Source organism: Anas platyrhynchos, chromosome 6 (genome assembly GCF_047663525.1).
Source record: "Anas platyrhynchos isolate ZD024472 breed Pekin duck chromosome 6, IASCAAS_PekinDuck_T2T, whole genome shotgun sequence".
In the NCBI taxonomy this organism is placed as follows: domain Eukaryota; kingdom Metazoa; phylum Chordata; class Aves; order Anseriformes; family Anatidae; genus Anas; species Anas platyrhynchos.
In genome coordinates this window covers 28,560,691-28,575,466 of record NC_092592.1, presented here as the reverse complement: position 1 = coordinate 28,575,466, position 14,776 = coordinate 28,560,691, and the positions used below count along the sequence as shown (strand labels likewise).

The window sequence follows — 14,776 nt, the reverse complement described above, 5'->3', positions numbered from 1 at the left end:
AACTCACTTTTTAATTGGGCTAACATTTGGCCCCAAAGTCTCTATTTCCTCACTATTGTTGCAGTGCAGAAGTCAGATTTTTTTTTTTTTAATTAATTTATTAAATGTCAGATTAGGAGAAGTTTCAGTGCTTTGCAGCAAAACTTACACCACACTTCCTGTTTCTTTTAATTGCTGCTGTGAATTTAAATAGAAGCAGGCTACTTCCTTCCCGCATTGTTTAAATTGCCTTCCTACTTAGTGCAACAAAGCTTGAAGTGGGTAATTTTATGCCATCCCTCATGGGCAGATTCAGCCTTGCTCTGCCCTCCGAGCCACCTGGATGCTGTATGAGCTCAGCTTAAGGTTACCTGCCTCTCAGCAGAGCTTTATTTGCTCAGGTTCAGCGTAGACAAACTGAACCCCCTCAGCCTGCGTGCGGACATCTGCTCACATCCCAGCTGGCAGGATCTGGGTGCCACGTGGTTAACCCTCCTTTCACTTTCCCATCTCTAAAGAGCCACGACCTGTTTACTCAAACCTGGTAAACAAGATAAGCCTCGACGTGGCAAGAAATATGGAAAACAGAGACATGCTGCTAGGGCTGTGACATTTAGTTAGAAGCAGAATTTCCATACGGTGCTTGTGGTTAAACAAAAAGAGAGAGATAGGGGAGAAACAAGGAAAACTCCACCAGTGCTAAACCCTGTTGTTCAGCAACACTCAGAGAAACTCCATCCCCAGCTGCTCCTGCATAAAGTATGTCTAAATCCTATCAGTCCCATGAATGCTGTAATCCACAAAAATTAAGGTATTGAGAAGCCTAATGCTTCCCAAAATGCAGAGCAGGGGGCTGCCAGCTCCCCAGCCCCACACGGGGAACACTGGGGGGCTGCACCAGGCAGAGGACCACCGTAACCAACAAGCAAGGACACAGCCAGGAGGCAGCCCAGCTAGGGACTGATTTCCCTGTTAGTGCTGTGCACTGCCAGCTCCCCGGAGATCCGTACAGAAACCACCACATCAGTATAAAGCAATTAAAAATAGACCGGATGAGCGCTGAGCAGCAGCAGGCAGCTGCAGGCGAGAGCGGCAGCAAGAAGCTTGGAAAGGCCCGAGCTGCTGCTCAGCCTCCTTCCAGGAGCCCAACTTAATGGTTTCAAAGCACACAGCAGCACACCCCATTTCTGGTGGTGTTTAGCTGAACCGCACATCTAAGTGTCTCATTAGAGAAACAAATTGACTTTTTGACTGTAATGTGCCTATTTTGCATTGAAAAGCCTGTGGTACAAACACACAGTGACGTTAATGGTGCAGGCAGGGCTGTGAGCGCAGCTACTTACCTGGCTGTGAACCAGCCCCCTGCACTGCCAAATTAAAAGCAGAAATGGAGATGGGAAAGATGCCTTTTTCCCCACTAGTCACACATGCACCTTGCACAGACATTGTCTGATATAGGAGCACAGACACACACACAAAAAAAAATTAAATGCAACCAACCTCTTCCCAGGAGGCTTCCCATGCAGCTCCCACTGCACACAGGCACAAGTTCCCACGAATTCTTCACCTTTATAATCAGTTCTGCTAATCTGGTCAGGAGCTGAGAAAACTATTGAAATCTATCAGTTTGCTGTTCTGCGTGCTTAGCTTCATGAGAGACAACTGACAAGAAAACATGGGTTTGAAAGGAGTCAAGAGAAAGTGTATGAACAAAAAGCAGGGGCTGGGATCACCCATTTGTCTCTGCCAGGAGCTCGCTTTCTCCTCTGAATTACATCTGTATGAGACAGGATCTATCTCACTGCAGAAATTTGTCTAGATTTGTGCTTGCTTTTACTGTAATTTAATTTTAAAGGTCAAATGCTGGTCTTTGCTGCAAATCTGGAGCAGCACCACTGATGGATGGCATGACTTCCAGCTGCATCTCACAGAAGAATCTGGTCCAATAGGTATGGGGATCTCACATCCAATTTACAGTGACATGTAAAACATAGGGTGCAGGCAGTCTGCTGCATAATCTCCACAGAGTACATGAATAGTTAACACAAGTAACACTATGACTCAGTCTATTCAAGTATCAGGTTCTCGGTTACCTGAATGCAAGCAAAACATGACGACAATATATGCGTATTGTCTCCCAAAACAGGGCAAATGCCAGGCTGATTTCAGCCTCCTCTCATCTCACGTTGATCAGTACTCAACGAATTTTGTGTTTGCCAGCTGAGACAGTTAAAGTACAATTCCTCAAAGGGATGTGAACTGCTCCTACAGGTAGCTGCAGAGTATCACTTGGCGAGCACGCAGAGAACACCTCCAACTCTGAGCTGCTTCCCACCAGGCAGGCAAAGCTCCAGCTCCTCCACTTTACAACCATGTACAGTTCTCATGTATTCAACCACACCAGGAAAATTCACACAGAACACAAGGTGGAAGAAGCTGAGTGCATATGTATAGAGATAGGTACATGAATACTTATCCACATGCATGCACAGCTTGATTTCAGTAGGAAACTTTCCCTCTACACACTGATGTGGTTTTCAAGTCTGCAGTACCACTTGGCTCTGATGTACCAGGCTCAGGGCTCACCTGGCGCTGCTCTGCAGGCAGCTGGGACTCACTCTGCACACATTTGGGGCAAGGCAAGAGAAGGGGGACTGGAAGGGGGTTATCACCATGAGATACTGCCTGCCAGATCCTGCTGTGACCACTACTCCTGATTTACTAGCTACTTTCTTCCCCTCTGTTTTACAAGCCATTGTTTAATCAGAAGTAATTTGAAGGAGCTTGAGCTCTGTAACAAGAAAAAAAAACTCTGAAATTGTTACACCCAAAAGAGGGAAACGTGTATGTGCTAAAATTCTTGTATTCCCCTACAGAACCTTTTAATAGGCAACAAAATTGTGACTTCAGGAACACATTCTTAAGACTGCTAAATGCTCTGAGTGTGAACCAAGCCTCCTTGGCTGTTTGGGGCAAAAATCACCTTCGGCATTTTGCAGCATCTCTCACGAGAGGCCCAGTTCATCCTGGGGCCAGCTGGGGGGATGTCAGCGCTGAAAGGACCAGCTGCAGATCCCAGCCAGACAAAATGCACCCGCTGCCCCCTGTGTGTGCGGCAACAGTGACAGCTGGCGGACACGGGGAGAAAGCCCCACGCATCAGCTGCCCACTGGTGCATGTCCTCCACCTCTGGTTAGTCTCAGCTGAACCCAAGAGCCTTGGAGTGAGGAGCCACAACAGACACCGTGTCCACAGGTTGCTGCTCCTTCAGTGGAAAGCACCCAGGACCAAGCTCTCCCTGCTGGCTCAGGCAGCCCTTTTGCCCTTGTGTTTTAATCAGCAGGGCTGTACACCCTCCCTCTTATGAGACCTTGGACAGTTATCCTCTCCTTATGCAGCACAGAGCAGGAATTGGAAAGAGTTATTAGCACAATCAGTGTGTTATTCACTGCCTCTGCTTTACACCCCTCCTGCTGCCTGCAAGACTTGCCTGCATTTGCACATTCTTTGTGAGCATGAATGGGATGCTTAAGGCACAAAGTCTGGCTTAGTAAACTTCAAATTGCCAGCTCTGGCCTCATATTGTAGGGGAACATGTGCAAGGTGACGCCGAAGAAGTTACCAGCAGTGCCGGACAGAAGTCCCTGAGGTATGGAAAAATCCAGAGGCAACAAGCACCTTTGGATGCAGCCAGCTCCAGACCAGCAGGGCCATGGTGCCCAGGGGGGAGGCACTGGTTCACCCCAAGATGCTGAGGCAGAGCCTAAAACTTGCTTCTTATAGGGATAAGATTGCTTCTTGATGTTGTCCATTATTTTCTCTCACACTGAGTAGGGAACAGGCTGTACTTTTTGCTTCTGATTCACAAATACTATATCCCCTCTTCCCACTATTGGTGACTCAGAAAAGTGACTCATTCACCTCTAGATAGTTTTATTTTCCCCACATCTGATATGAAAAAAAAAAAAAAAAATCTCCTATGTTGGCCCCTTGTGGGGCAGAAATAGTCTTTTCTTCTATTCATCAGCCTTTGCTTACAATACAGAGATTAAAACAGATCATTTCCAACTCCAGACACCAACTCATGGCTCCGGCTGCAGTAAGGGAGGAGCCATGCCCTGGCCTCAGCTGCGTTGATCTCCCCACTAGAGGCTGCTGAAGCAAAAGCAACAACGGTTCTGCTCCACGCAGGGTGGCCCTGAGCTTCCCAACACACCTGCAAGAAAAGGCAGAGCCCTAGAAATAAGCACAGAAAGATGGTGGGAAAGAAGGCGTGTTATGTGGGGATGTCTTGTTTTAATTACAGTTTAATTTACAAAGTTTTGCTTTGCTTTGCAGTGAGGTGCAGATTCAGAGGAGCTGCAGCCCAGCCAGGCTGTTGGGTGAAGGAGGGTGGGAGAAGGCACCAACACCCTCACATACATGCTGCCATCTGGGAGCAGAGGGGAGGAGGAAGATCATGCCATCCCTCAGGACATTTTCTTCTGCACAAAACACATTCATTGTCCTATTGACAAGGACAGAGAAATGTGATTAATTTGAAAGCACTGGAAGCAAAGCAAGATGGCTGAGCAGGAATTCAGAGAGGAGAACAGCATTAAAACCTTGTGAAGAGCCCAACAGCATCAACATCCAAGGACCTGGATTTCCTGGCTACTGATTTGTGAGGACCGCAAGATCCACAGCACCCCCCTGCTCTCAGATCAAGGACAAGGAGACCTACAGACTGAAGAGATCTCAGGAATAGAGGAGGTGGAGGGGGAGACCTCCAACCTACCCAGGAACATCCTTGCCCATAAAATAAGTCCACAGCACATTGTCAGCAAGGCCTAAACACAGACTTTCCATACTGCACCAAAGACCTTTGGGGCAGCCAGCAATAACTGCTCTGTACATCTTGAGCCACCCGTGTCAAGGAATGGAGGAGCAAGGTGTACCACAACCACTCATCCTGTTTGCTGTAACTGCTGGCTATATCCCAGAACAGTAAAGAGACCAAATCTGAGCCTCATCAATTCAGAAAGGTTTTTGCCACTAGATTTATGGAGAGCAATATCACATCTGTGATCCTACAAATCCTTGGCCTGTTCATCATCAGCAGCCCCTTGAATCACCAAGGCTTTCTGGGTGCTAAAGCAAAGCACAAGCTGTTAGATGGACCTCAGAAGAAACTGGAGAAGAAAGAGGACAAAGGATGTTTGTAACCAAGTAACAGGGGGACACACCAAAGGCAGGGCAGTGCACAACCTCCTTGAATGACTGTACAGTGATTTTCTGCCACAGACCTCAGTTTTTCACCACATTAGCCAGGAAAACTCAAACGCCTGCAAGGTTAGCATTGGTCCACCGTCTTCACACCATCACTGAGACCTCAGTGTGGAGAAACCTTACTGTACCAGACAAGGACCAGGTTACAGGATCAGAGGATCCTGTAACCTGGAGGATCCTACAGGATCCTTCATACTCAAAACTATTAATTTTTCTACTAGACAAGGATTCTCCCTAGACTGAATTTATTACACAAAAGCTAAACCAATAAGTTGGTTGTTACAAGGCCTGTGACTTCTCTAGTAGTGATGTCTCAAGGTTTACCTGCTAATCATATCAAGCCTTCTCCTTTTATTTCATCCTTGCTACATCCCAGTGAACATGTTAAATGCCTTCCTGTCTTGTGCTTACACCCATCAAATACAATACAAGCATATCGACTTATTTAGTCTTTGCTTGGCAAAACTACTCAGATTCAGCTTTTTTAATCTTTGTTCTTACATCAATCTCCTCGGTCCCATTGATAACCATATACTTGTTCTCCTTGGAATTTATCAGTCTTTCTAGTAAGCAGGTGCCCAGAATTAACTGCAAGAGAGAAAGTGCAACCAGTTGTGAAAGCGCAGCAAATCATTGTACAATAAAAGCTGTACCAAGGACCTTAGCCATGTGCCACATGGCTGGAAGTGACAGGAAGCTGAAGTGGTTGTGGGATAATGAACATGAGAAAGCAGGGTGAATGAACCTGCTTTCATGACCTTGTCAAGTCATCCCTCACACCTTCATCCTCCTCTCCACAGTCACACCCACAGCTCTCCTTATCAACAGATGCTTGTGCAAAGGGAGAAAAGGCTGTATTGCTTGATGTACAGCATACCCTCAGAGGATGCTTCTGTTGAACATTGTCATTTAAGATAAAAAATTGTTCAACAAACAAACAAACACCTATTACTCTGCCTTCAGCTGAGAGGTGGAGTAACTGTTTCCTGCAGGAGGAGACCAATCTGCAGGGAATCAGAGCAATGCCTCACAGCAGAAGACAGATGTGAAGTCACCGTTTCTGAATGCTCTTAGCAAAGCAATTCTTCAGAACGCACATAGCTGAACATGAACAGTACCCACAGCCCCAGATGCAAAGCTGCAGAGCAATTATATAGTTTTAATTTAAGGATCCCATTTCATTGCTAACTGAAAGAAGCCAGTACCCTCAGGGTTAACATCACCATTCCTATTTCCCAAGGACAGGCTATACTGTGGATTTCATTATTCCAACCCCCTTTTAAGTTGTAGATCTCCCCTCAAGTCCAGCATCAGAATATTAAATATCAACAAGCTTGTGTTTACTAGTATTCTTTCATTGTGATAAGTGTTGAATGGATAAGTCTTTTTGCAATTAAAAAAAAAAAAAAAAAAAAAAAAAGAGGTACAAGAAATAGAGATTGTGTTTCCAACAATGCATATCTGATTAGTAACAAATCAGAGGAAAAATATATTTCCCCACTGAATAACAGCTACCACTTTCTTTGGTATCCTAAATTTAGAAACTGATTTTTATCACCCAAGACTGCAAGATTTATTAGCAGAGTCAGTACAGCTGGTACCCAACAGCAGGCCAGTTGGCACTCCGGGAAAACTCAGAGCGGGGTCCAAACTCGTAGGGGCTGAGCCTCATGTCTGCTTACAAACTTGGATGAAATCCCAGCCAAAGAGACAATACAGCAGCAGGCATCAGCAGAGAAGCTCCAAGCAAACTTAAATACAAGAATTGACCATCAGAGAGACTCTGTGAGGTTCATCCTCTGTTATCATATGAGAACATAAACCCCATTCCAGGACTTGGGGAAAGAAGGAACAATATAACACTGAATAGTCATTAAAATTAAGTGTGCCCAGTGGCTTTGCTCTCCAGGAGACTGAGTCACAAGTCTGAAACTTCTGTGATTTCACATTTCATGAAGACATAAGTGTGTGATACAGAGTTTGTTGCTACCTTTTAACTTCCAGGCTCCAAAAGAGCTGCCAGAGAGCATTATTTTTAATGCACTCTCACACAGGGAATAATGTTTCCAAGAAAGCTGCCAAACATAGCAAAGGTTTGCCCTTTCCTTTTCCAACACTTTCTTAGAAAGCTGCAAATAACATTACCTTACTTAAGTTGCTATTCTAAATAATTTTCTTTTGTTTTAAAAGCAACAAAAGAAAGAACAAGCTTGAACTCCTGAGCACTTTAAGCTGTTGCTTTTGACAGAGAACTAAATAAAGCTTGATGGACAAGCCACAAAACGAGATAGAAGACCTTTTCAAGAAGGATGCACATTCTCCAAGGCAGAGCTTGCGCTCCCCAAGCCCTCTTTACTGCACCAAACCACATAGGCCATAATCCTAAATGGGGCCTCTAGTTTACTGTAAGAACAACTCCAACAACACTGGTTATTACCACTTGTAAAGCCAAAGCCTGGTCCTGTTCAAGGAAATGAGAGCAGAGGAGCCTTTATGCTCCCTTCTTTGTCCCAAGAAGCATCATTTGAGTAAAAATACAGCTGATCTGGGCTATACATCAGGACTGCACATTTGAAATTAAAAGCAGAGCTCCCAACATCTGTCTGCTGCTTGAGGCAGACTCCTCCTGAGCTACTCATACAAGAACACCAGTGTCTACCTGGGAAAGAACAATGCACATTACCTTGGCTGCAACCTGAAGAAGCAAATACAGAGCAAACACACGAGTGGAAGGCAGCATTTCCCACTGGTTGCTGCACGGTGAGGGCAGCCAGGTCTCACAGCTTCAGCTCTCACCTTTGGCTCCCAGATGCTGCCAGGGAATCTCCTCATCCTCCTGCTTTCAGACTGGGTGGGAAGGGATGAAGGGTGTGGGGTGGCATTAATATGCAGATGGGAGGAGATGACTCAGCAGCCCCTTCCAATCAATTCCAATGATTTCCACCCAAAGCAATTAATTCCAAGTTTTTAATGCTGGAGAAGAGCAGGAAAGCACAGCACTGAAACCCCTGTTTCCCACCTGGGCAGATGCAAATCTTTTCATTCAGTTCTCTGTGCTTAGCCAAGTTTATCACCTATCTCTGGCTTCTCTTGGTCATTAAGTAAGAAAAACACACAATCCATAATGCTGCCCAGGGCAGCAGAGGTCTCAGCACTAGCAAATGCTATTAATGTAGCAAAGGAGAAACAGATTGCCTGGGTTGATACTCCAGACTTTCCTGATTGTTAGAGAGAAACAATCCCCACACTAAATGAGGGAAGGAGGCTGCTGTTTTCAAATTGAAAGGCATCAGGAACAAAGGTTTGGGACACAGAAACAGGGGATTTTAAGAAGGCTTAAATCATACCTGAAGGTGTGCAGATGGGTGCTGGTCTCTGGGACTGAATGTCACCCAATGACAGCCTCTGCAACCCTGACAAATGGCAGCAAGGAGCCTTCTCTGCTATTACATTTTTCTCTTCAAGACAGATACTATCACTACATTAGTCAAGCTAGGGCTGGACTGTCAGAGCTTTTTTATTATTATTTACCAGAATGGTTATCAGCCAGATTTGTACTATTAAATTCCTGCTTCATAGAATTACTTTAATACCCAGGAAGAGCACTATTAAGGAATGCTGTTGTTTGCCAGCTTGCCTTTGCTTATCTCTTTGACAAGGCTCCTTCTGCACTGGCTGCCCTGCAGGAGGCTACAGAAGTCAAGTTGTACCCTGGGTCTCATCCTGCAGGCTGCCACAGCCCTGCTCTCCTGAGCCAGGCTCTAGCCTTTTACACCACTTTTTTTTTTTTTTTTTTTAACCTAATCAATTCAATGCAGAACATAAGTTTAAAAACAGAAAAGCTTAATTTTTCCAGCAACCATTTTGTTCCCTACAATAGCTCACACGCAAGTCCTTTGAGCTGACTTCATGAAAGCACTTCAATTTTCTTTGCAGAATGCTAATATGGCCCTTGCAAGCAATTGATTGAAGCTTACAGAGGCGGCACAATCAGGCCTCTGTAGCGAGGCCCACAGACGATGAAGAAGCAAATGCGCTGAGCCTTGCAACCGGCCCATTCCTCCCCAAACTGAGCTGCCTTGCTCAGCCTCCATGCAAGGCAGGACACCAGGTCCTGTGATGGAGATATGTGGATGGAAGCGGTATGGCAAGGCTGCCTCATTGACTTCATCTGCTGAATTCATGACAGACAGTCTCTTGGTTCAGAAAAATGTGAAAATCACAGCCCTGGGAGACCGGCCCTCAGGTGATTCTGTGATTCTGTGAACTTGCAAGGGACGGCACTGCAAATCAGTGCAGGTATGGTCATACCGGCTGGCACAGGGCTGCCACCGAGACCAAAGGAGGTGTCAGCAGGAGGAGAATCTAAATTGCACAAGAACTCATCAGATCAAGCCGACAAGCTGGTCAAATGACAAACCACACACTGAGTTCAAAGACACCTCCAGTTTTCTGAACGATCCCTCCAGTGGAGTTAAATTTTCAGCAAAGGCACATGGATTGATCCTTCCAAAAGGAGGAAATTGGGAAGGGAGGAAACGGTGGCCTGCAGCAGGCCCCACATTGATCAGCCCAACCTGCCTTGGATCTCACAGTGAGTCGCAAATTTGGGTCTAAGTGCTGGCAGCAGGAATCAGGAGCTGCCTGCTCTTTCCTGCCACTCAGTTCTGGTTCGAATTAGTCCCCAATAACAATAATGCAACTCCACATCTCTGCTTCCTTTATCTCTGTACGTGGGCACCGTGAGGCACAGAGAGGTGAATGCCTCGGTGTCTGCGTGGGAGAGCTGGGAACATCAAGTAGAGGGATTTATCTCCAGTAAGCCCTGCTGTGACTAGCAGACCGTGCCGTCCTCCATTAACAAGCAGATTTCTGCAGTGCTCAAATTATATTTTCCTACAGAGACTGCTGCAAAGCAGACGATGGGGAGAGAAAGTGCCAGGTGCTCCTCAGAACTGCCCCAGCATCACAAACATTTCAGCCTGGTGTATGAAGCAGCGAACCACTTCCCACTCCCCCCACTTCACCTGCATGTGGTGTGTCTGGCTGCCCCCAAAACACAGCAAGAAAACTGCCTGGGACCCCACGTTGCTGGCTGTAGAGGCACAGCCATTAGCCAAATACATTGCTTAATTTAATATTTGTTTCCAGCCACCAGGGATTTCCTGAGGCTAGATGCTGTTTAATGAAGCCAGAGGGCAGCCAGTCAGCACCTGACCCACAAAGTTTAAAAGCCGTCTTAAAGTAATTAATAATAATAATAACTGTAGCAAAGTAATACTGCAAACTATGCTTCCAACACACTTTCCCCCATTCCTTTTTTTTTTTTCGTTCATTTCTGGGATGTCACCACCTGTATGAACACCAAGACCAGCACACGACTGTGCTTCCCAGCCACGCAGGGGCAGCCCTTTGCAGTAGCAATTCCAAATTTTTTTCCATAATCCGGTGAATTTTTTAATCTAGAGGTGTCACTATTAGATTGACTGACATATCTACCCATCCCAAAGGCCCTCCATCCACTACAAGAAACATCATGAAATGCATCCAGAAGAGCTTTGCTGTCATGTCTGCCCGGGGCAGTACAGCACCCACCTGCACAGCAGAAAAGCTACAGGAAGCAATTTCTTAGGGTCCAGTTAGGCTTGCACAGGTCTTTTTACACTCAAGAGTATAGTGAGGAATAGCTTTGAGCCAGTAATTTGAATACACTGCTACAAATGTTATCTAAACTATATTTTCCTATTTACAGGCTTCCACCCATCTGTCAGCAGCCCACGCTAGCATTTTGGGGGACTGGTATTTAAAGCGTGCTAGTACTGGCAGCAACGCTTTTCTGGGTTCATGCGGGAGCTTTAGGCACCACGGGGACATGGGGATCATTCCCACTATTTCACTGCTTTCTGAATAATCCCTGGAAGCTGCCACCAGGCTGGGGAAGGACTCAGAGAGAGAACAGCTTCTGCTGGAAAATCAGTCCTGTTTTGCATGGTGCTTTGCAGTTTATTTCTTATGTATGTACCAGCCCACCCCAGCCCAGCAAGGAAGCCTAAATGCCACAGCACAAGCTCCCTGGCTGCAGATGCTTCTGATGTTGATTCAGAGTAACCCTGTGCAGGGAATGGCACAAGTCTAATGACCCACTGCAAGAGATTTTGATTTTTTAAGAGGATAATTCACTGTATCTGTTCAGCTAAACAGAGAGCCCTGTGTCATAATAAAGCTGTCATGATGTTCTGGAAATATGGTCTCACTGGAGAAACACATTGTAATTTTATATCCAGCTATTTAAGAAGACGATGCCAAGCCCTGAGTGACAGACACTTTGATGAAACAACACATGAATTAAACATAATTATACTAGAAAAACACTAAAACAACTAATCATCAAGACCCCCGTGCTGTGCTGCGAGTGGTGACATTTGCATTGGCACAGGGCATTCCCATCCAGAGAGCTCCAGATCCCCTGTGACTACCAGCAATTAAATTGTCCCCAGTGCAGCCGGAGGAGTCGGCATCTCACCGTGGCCCACAGGAACCCTGGCATCCCCCTTCATATGTGGGCAGAGGTCTTCTCCACCTCATCTCCCCCTGCTAACGATGCTGCATGTGCCAGCCAGGTTCCTCCTGCAGGTCAGACCCCGGATCTGCAGTCACCATGCCAGCGGAAAAGACTCAGCCTATTTCCCCTCATAAAATTAAGAAGTAATTTTACGTAGGCCTGCCTGCTATAAACCTGTCTCCATATGTAATGGTTTCCCCATGTGTATTAAATCAAGAGAAGAGAATCCAACTGCATTTAGGAAACCTGTTTTTTTCTCGGTTTCCACACAAACTGGATCTCAGAACCATTCTTTATGTCAACAGCAGGCAACTGTCTCGTAGACTTCATCAGACAGGGTTGGTAACTAACTTAAAAATGGCAGATGGAAGCATTAAATATTTATTGGACTGGAGTGCATTGATTTTGGAAATTAACACTTTGCAAATTACTTCTGTGTAAACAGTAATTAAACAGTCGGGTTTTGGTCCAGTCCAGGTTCTGAGTAAGCTGCAACTCTTTTTGTAAAACATATGTATACATTAAAAAAATGCTAAAGTGAGATGAACCAACACTTCTTTACCGCTTTCCATCTGCACGCACCACATTGCTCTGCAACCATGAATTAAAATTAATTAAAACTTTTGAATGATTTTCTGCTTAAAAAAAACAATTGATGCAGACAGGTCCCTTGCAGGCTCTGCACTTTCTCCACCTGTAAATGGCATAAAGCTGCAGTTTGCTGATAAAGTCTCCAGGTCTTCAGTTTCTCCAGTGGGAATAGGTTTGCTCAAGAGGTATTGCATTTTTATTCCCTTATGCAGAATATTAAACTCCCACTTGTGCTATTGCACTATCCGTAATGAGATTCACGCTGTCTTTTCTTTAATACACTTTTTTAAAAACAAAATATGTTTTAACTCTGCTTTAAGAGGAGCTGCACTTCCAGAACCACAGGTCTCCCTGCCAGACACTGCCCGTTACCCTTTCCAGGACTCTTTCCACACTCCCTTGCACCTACATACTCAGGACCTCAGGAAGGCAAGCATTCCCTATTCATGAAAGCACTCCCAACACACATGTGCTTCAAAACCCTGCAGAAAGGAGCACCCCCTGCATGGGGACAGGGAGCACGTGGACCCACAGCACCACCAAAACGAGGTGCTGGGAGGAGACACCAGAGGCTCCTCCATCACCTCACAGCCTGGCAAGGACAGGGTGCTGCTGAGAGCACAGGAGAGGTTACCCAGGTGCAGGACAGCAGCGATGCTCTGTCAGGGGTCTGGATGGGACATGGATGTGCTGGCAGGGCTGTGTTCATTTTATTGTCTGCGCGTGCACACAGGCTTGTTCTGTTTGTTTTTCCCCCTCTTTCTGCCATTACAAGACACAGATTGGATTCATGTCCCCAAAAGCTCCTATAGCTCATGAGTTTGCAGAAGAAGATGAAGAGAACAAGGCTGCCAGGGGACTTTAATGAGGACTGCTTCTGTTCTCATGGTGCAGTTAAGAGTCACATAATGAAACAGAGGCTGGTTTGTTTGTTTTTTAATGAGCTCTATTTATATTTGACTTTAACTATCCTCATTCATTTTCTCTGAATCAAACCTCTACTGCTGAAGTCTTGTGCATCAGGGTTAATAAAGGGCGGCTATAATCTGATTTACTGCATACTTCCAAACACTAACATACTCACAGGAGGTGCTGATAGTTTACAGCAGCAATGCTCAAAGCTGAAGAATTGATAGCAAAATTGAACATAACATCTCAGCTGTCTCACAGAAAGCTGAAATAATCCCACAGACTTGTCTGGAGGCATTTTTCTTCCATGTCTTTATAACACCAAGGCTGAGGCTGCTGCTAAAGCTAGCTTTGTGGTTTGCAAACTAGAAGCGGGTGAAAGGCAAGTGTCTTACCCTACAGACTTTGTCTGGCTGGTAGGGACACCTGAGTTTCAAGACATCAGAGAGAGAGGAAAACCACAGGAATCACACATGAACCAAGGGATGTGAGATCCTTAGGCTTTTTACCTTCAGCAGCTCAAAAGTGACTAAATCAATCAATCGGCCAAGGGGGTTTGTGCCTTTCTCCCTGTGTAGAGGATTAAAACAAAAACCAGCAGTACCATTCTCTCTACTTCTTCCCCTCCTTAAAACAGACAAAACACTGTTGACAAAATAGCTAGAAATCCAAAATTGAGGTTGCCTTCTCCAAGGAAGGAATTTAGCCCCTATCTCCATATTTAAGCTTTTAAACAAACACGGCCTCCTTCAAGAGGAGCAGCTGTGTAATTAAGCCAATTTTGGGATGAACAGTGTGAATCAAGAGGCAAATACTATCCTAATTATATACATTAATATTCTGTTGAGAAGATGCTTGTCGAAGAGATAATTCCTGTTATTGCACGAGGAAGGCCACTAAAAATATAAAAATAACAGACAGGGGTGCCAGCGAGAGAAGAGACACTGCGGACGCCTGCACGGCAGTGAAAGCAGCTCCAGCTGCAGAGGAAGCACACAGCAAGTGCTAATAAACCCATCCGAGCAAGCAGAGAGTTGCCAAAAGTCATCTGTTGTCAGAGGTGAATGCTGAATGAGAGACTTCTGTGTCCATGCCAGAGTCACCCCGGGAGGGAGTTTTGGCTGCAATCACTTCTGTTTGTTTTTCGGTGAAAAGGGGAGAAAGAAGCATATTCACAGGAACGGAGGAGTCAGGGCTGGGGGTCAGGAGGGGGCTGGTAGAGAGGAAGCTCATGTGCTGTGTTGGGTGCCTTGATATATCCAGTCCCCATCCTAAGACCACCCTGACTGCCAGCAGGAGGACGAGGCGAGGGGCAGTGTCCGGCTCAGGGGCTGTGAGGGGGAGGGAGCAGTGCAGGACAGGAGACATCCATCAGGCCCCAGCAGGGACACAGGGATGGAGCAGCCCCAGGAGTATCAAGAAAGAAAAAGAAGAAAAAGGATCATTTTCCTATCTCAATTTGGTTTA

The 14,776-nt window shown here is 45.7% G+C and overlaps 1 protein-coding gene across 4 annotated transcripts in view; it reads right to left on the bottom strand.

Moving 5' to 3' along the window:
- Window positions 1-14,776, bottom strand: part of NEURL1 (neuralized E3 ubiquitin protein ligase 1) — a 149,005-nt gene that overhangs the window by 118,501 nt on the left and 15,728 nt on the right. Inside the window, exon 1 of one of the 4 annotated variants that reach the window (XM_027459897.3) lies at window positions 8,044-8,098. The exons of 2 other annotated variants lie outside the window; for them this stretch is intronic. The gene's annotated coding sequence lies outside the window, so the exon portion shown is untranslated. Of the gene's footprint in view, window positions 1-7,930; window positions 8,099-14,776 lie in introns of those variants that run through there. One more of the 4 variants, XM_027459898.3, reaches the window with a different exon arrangement.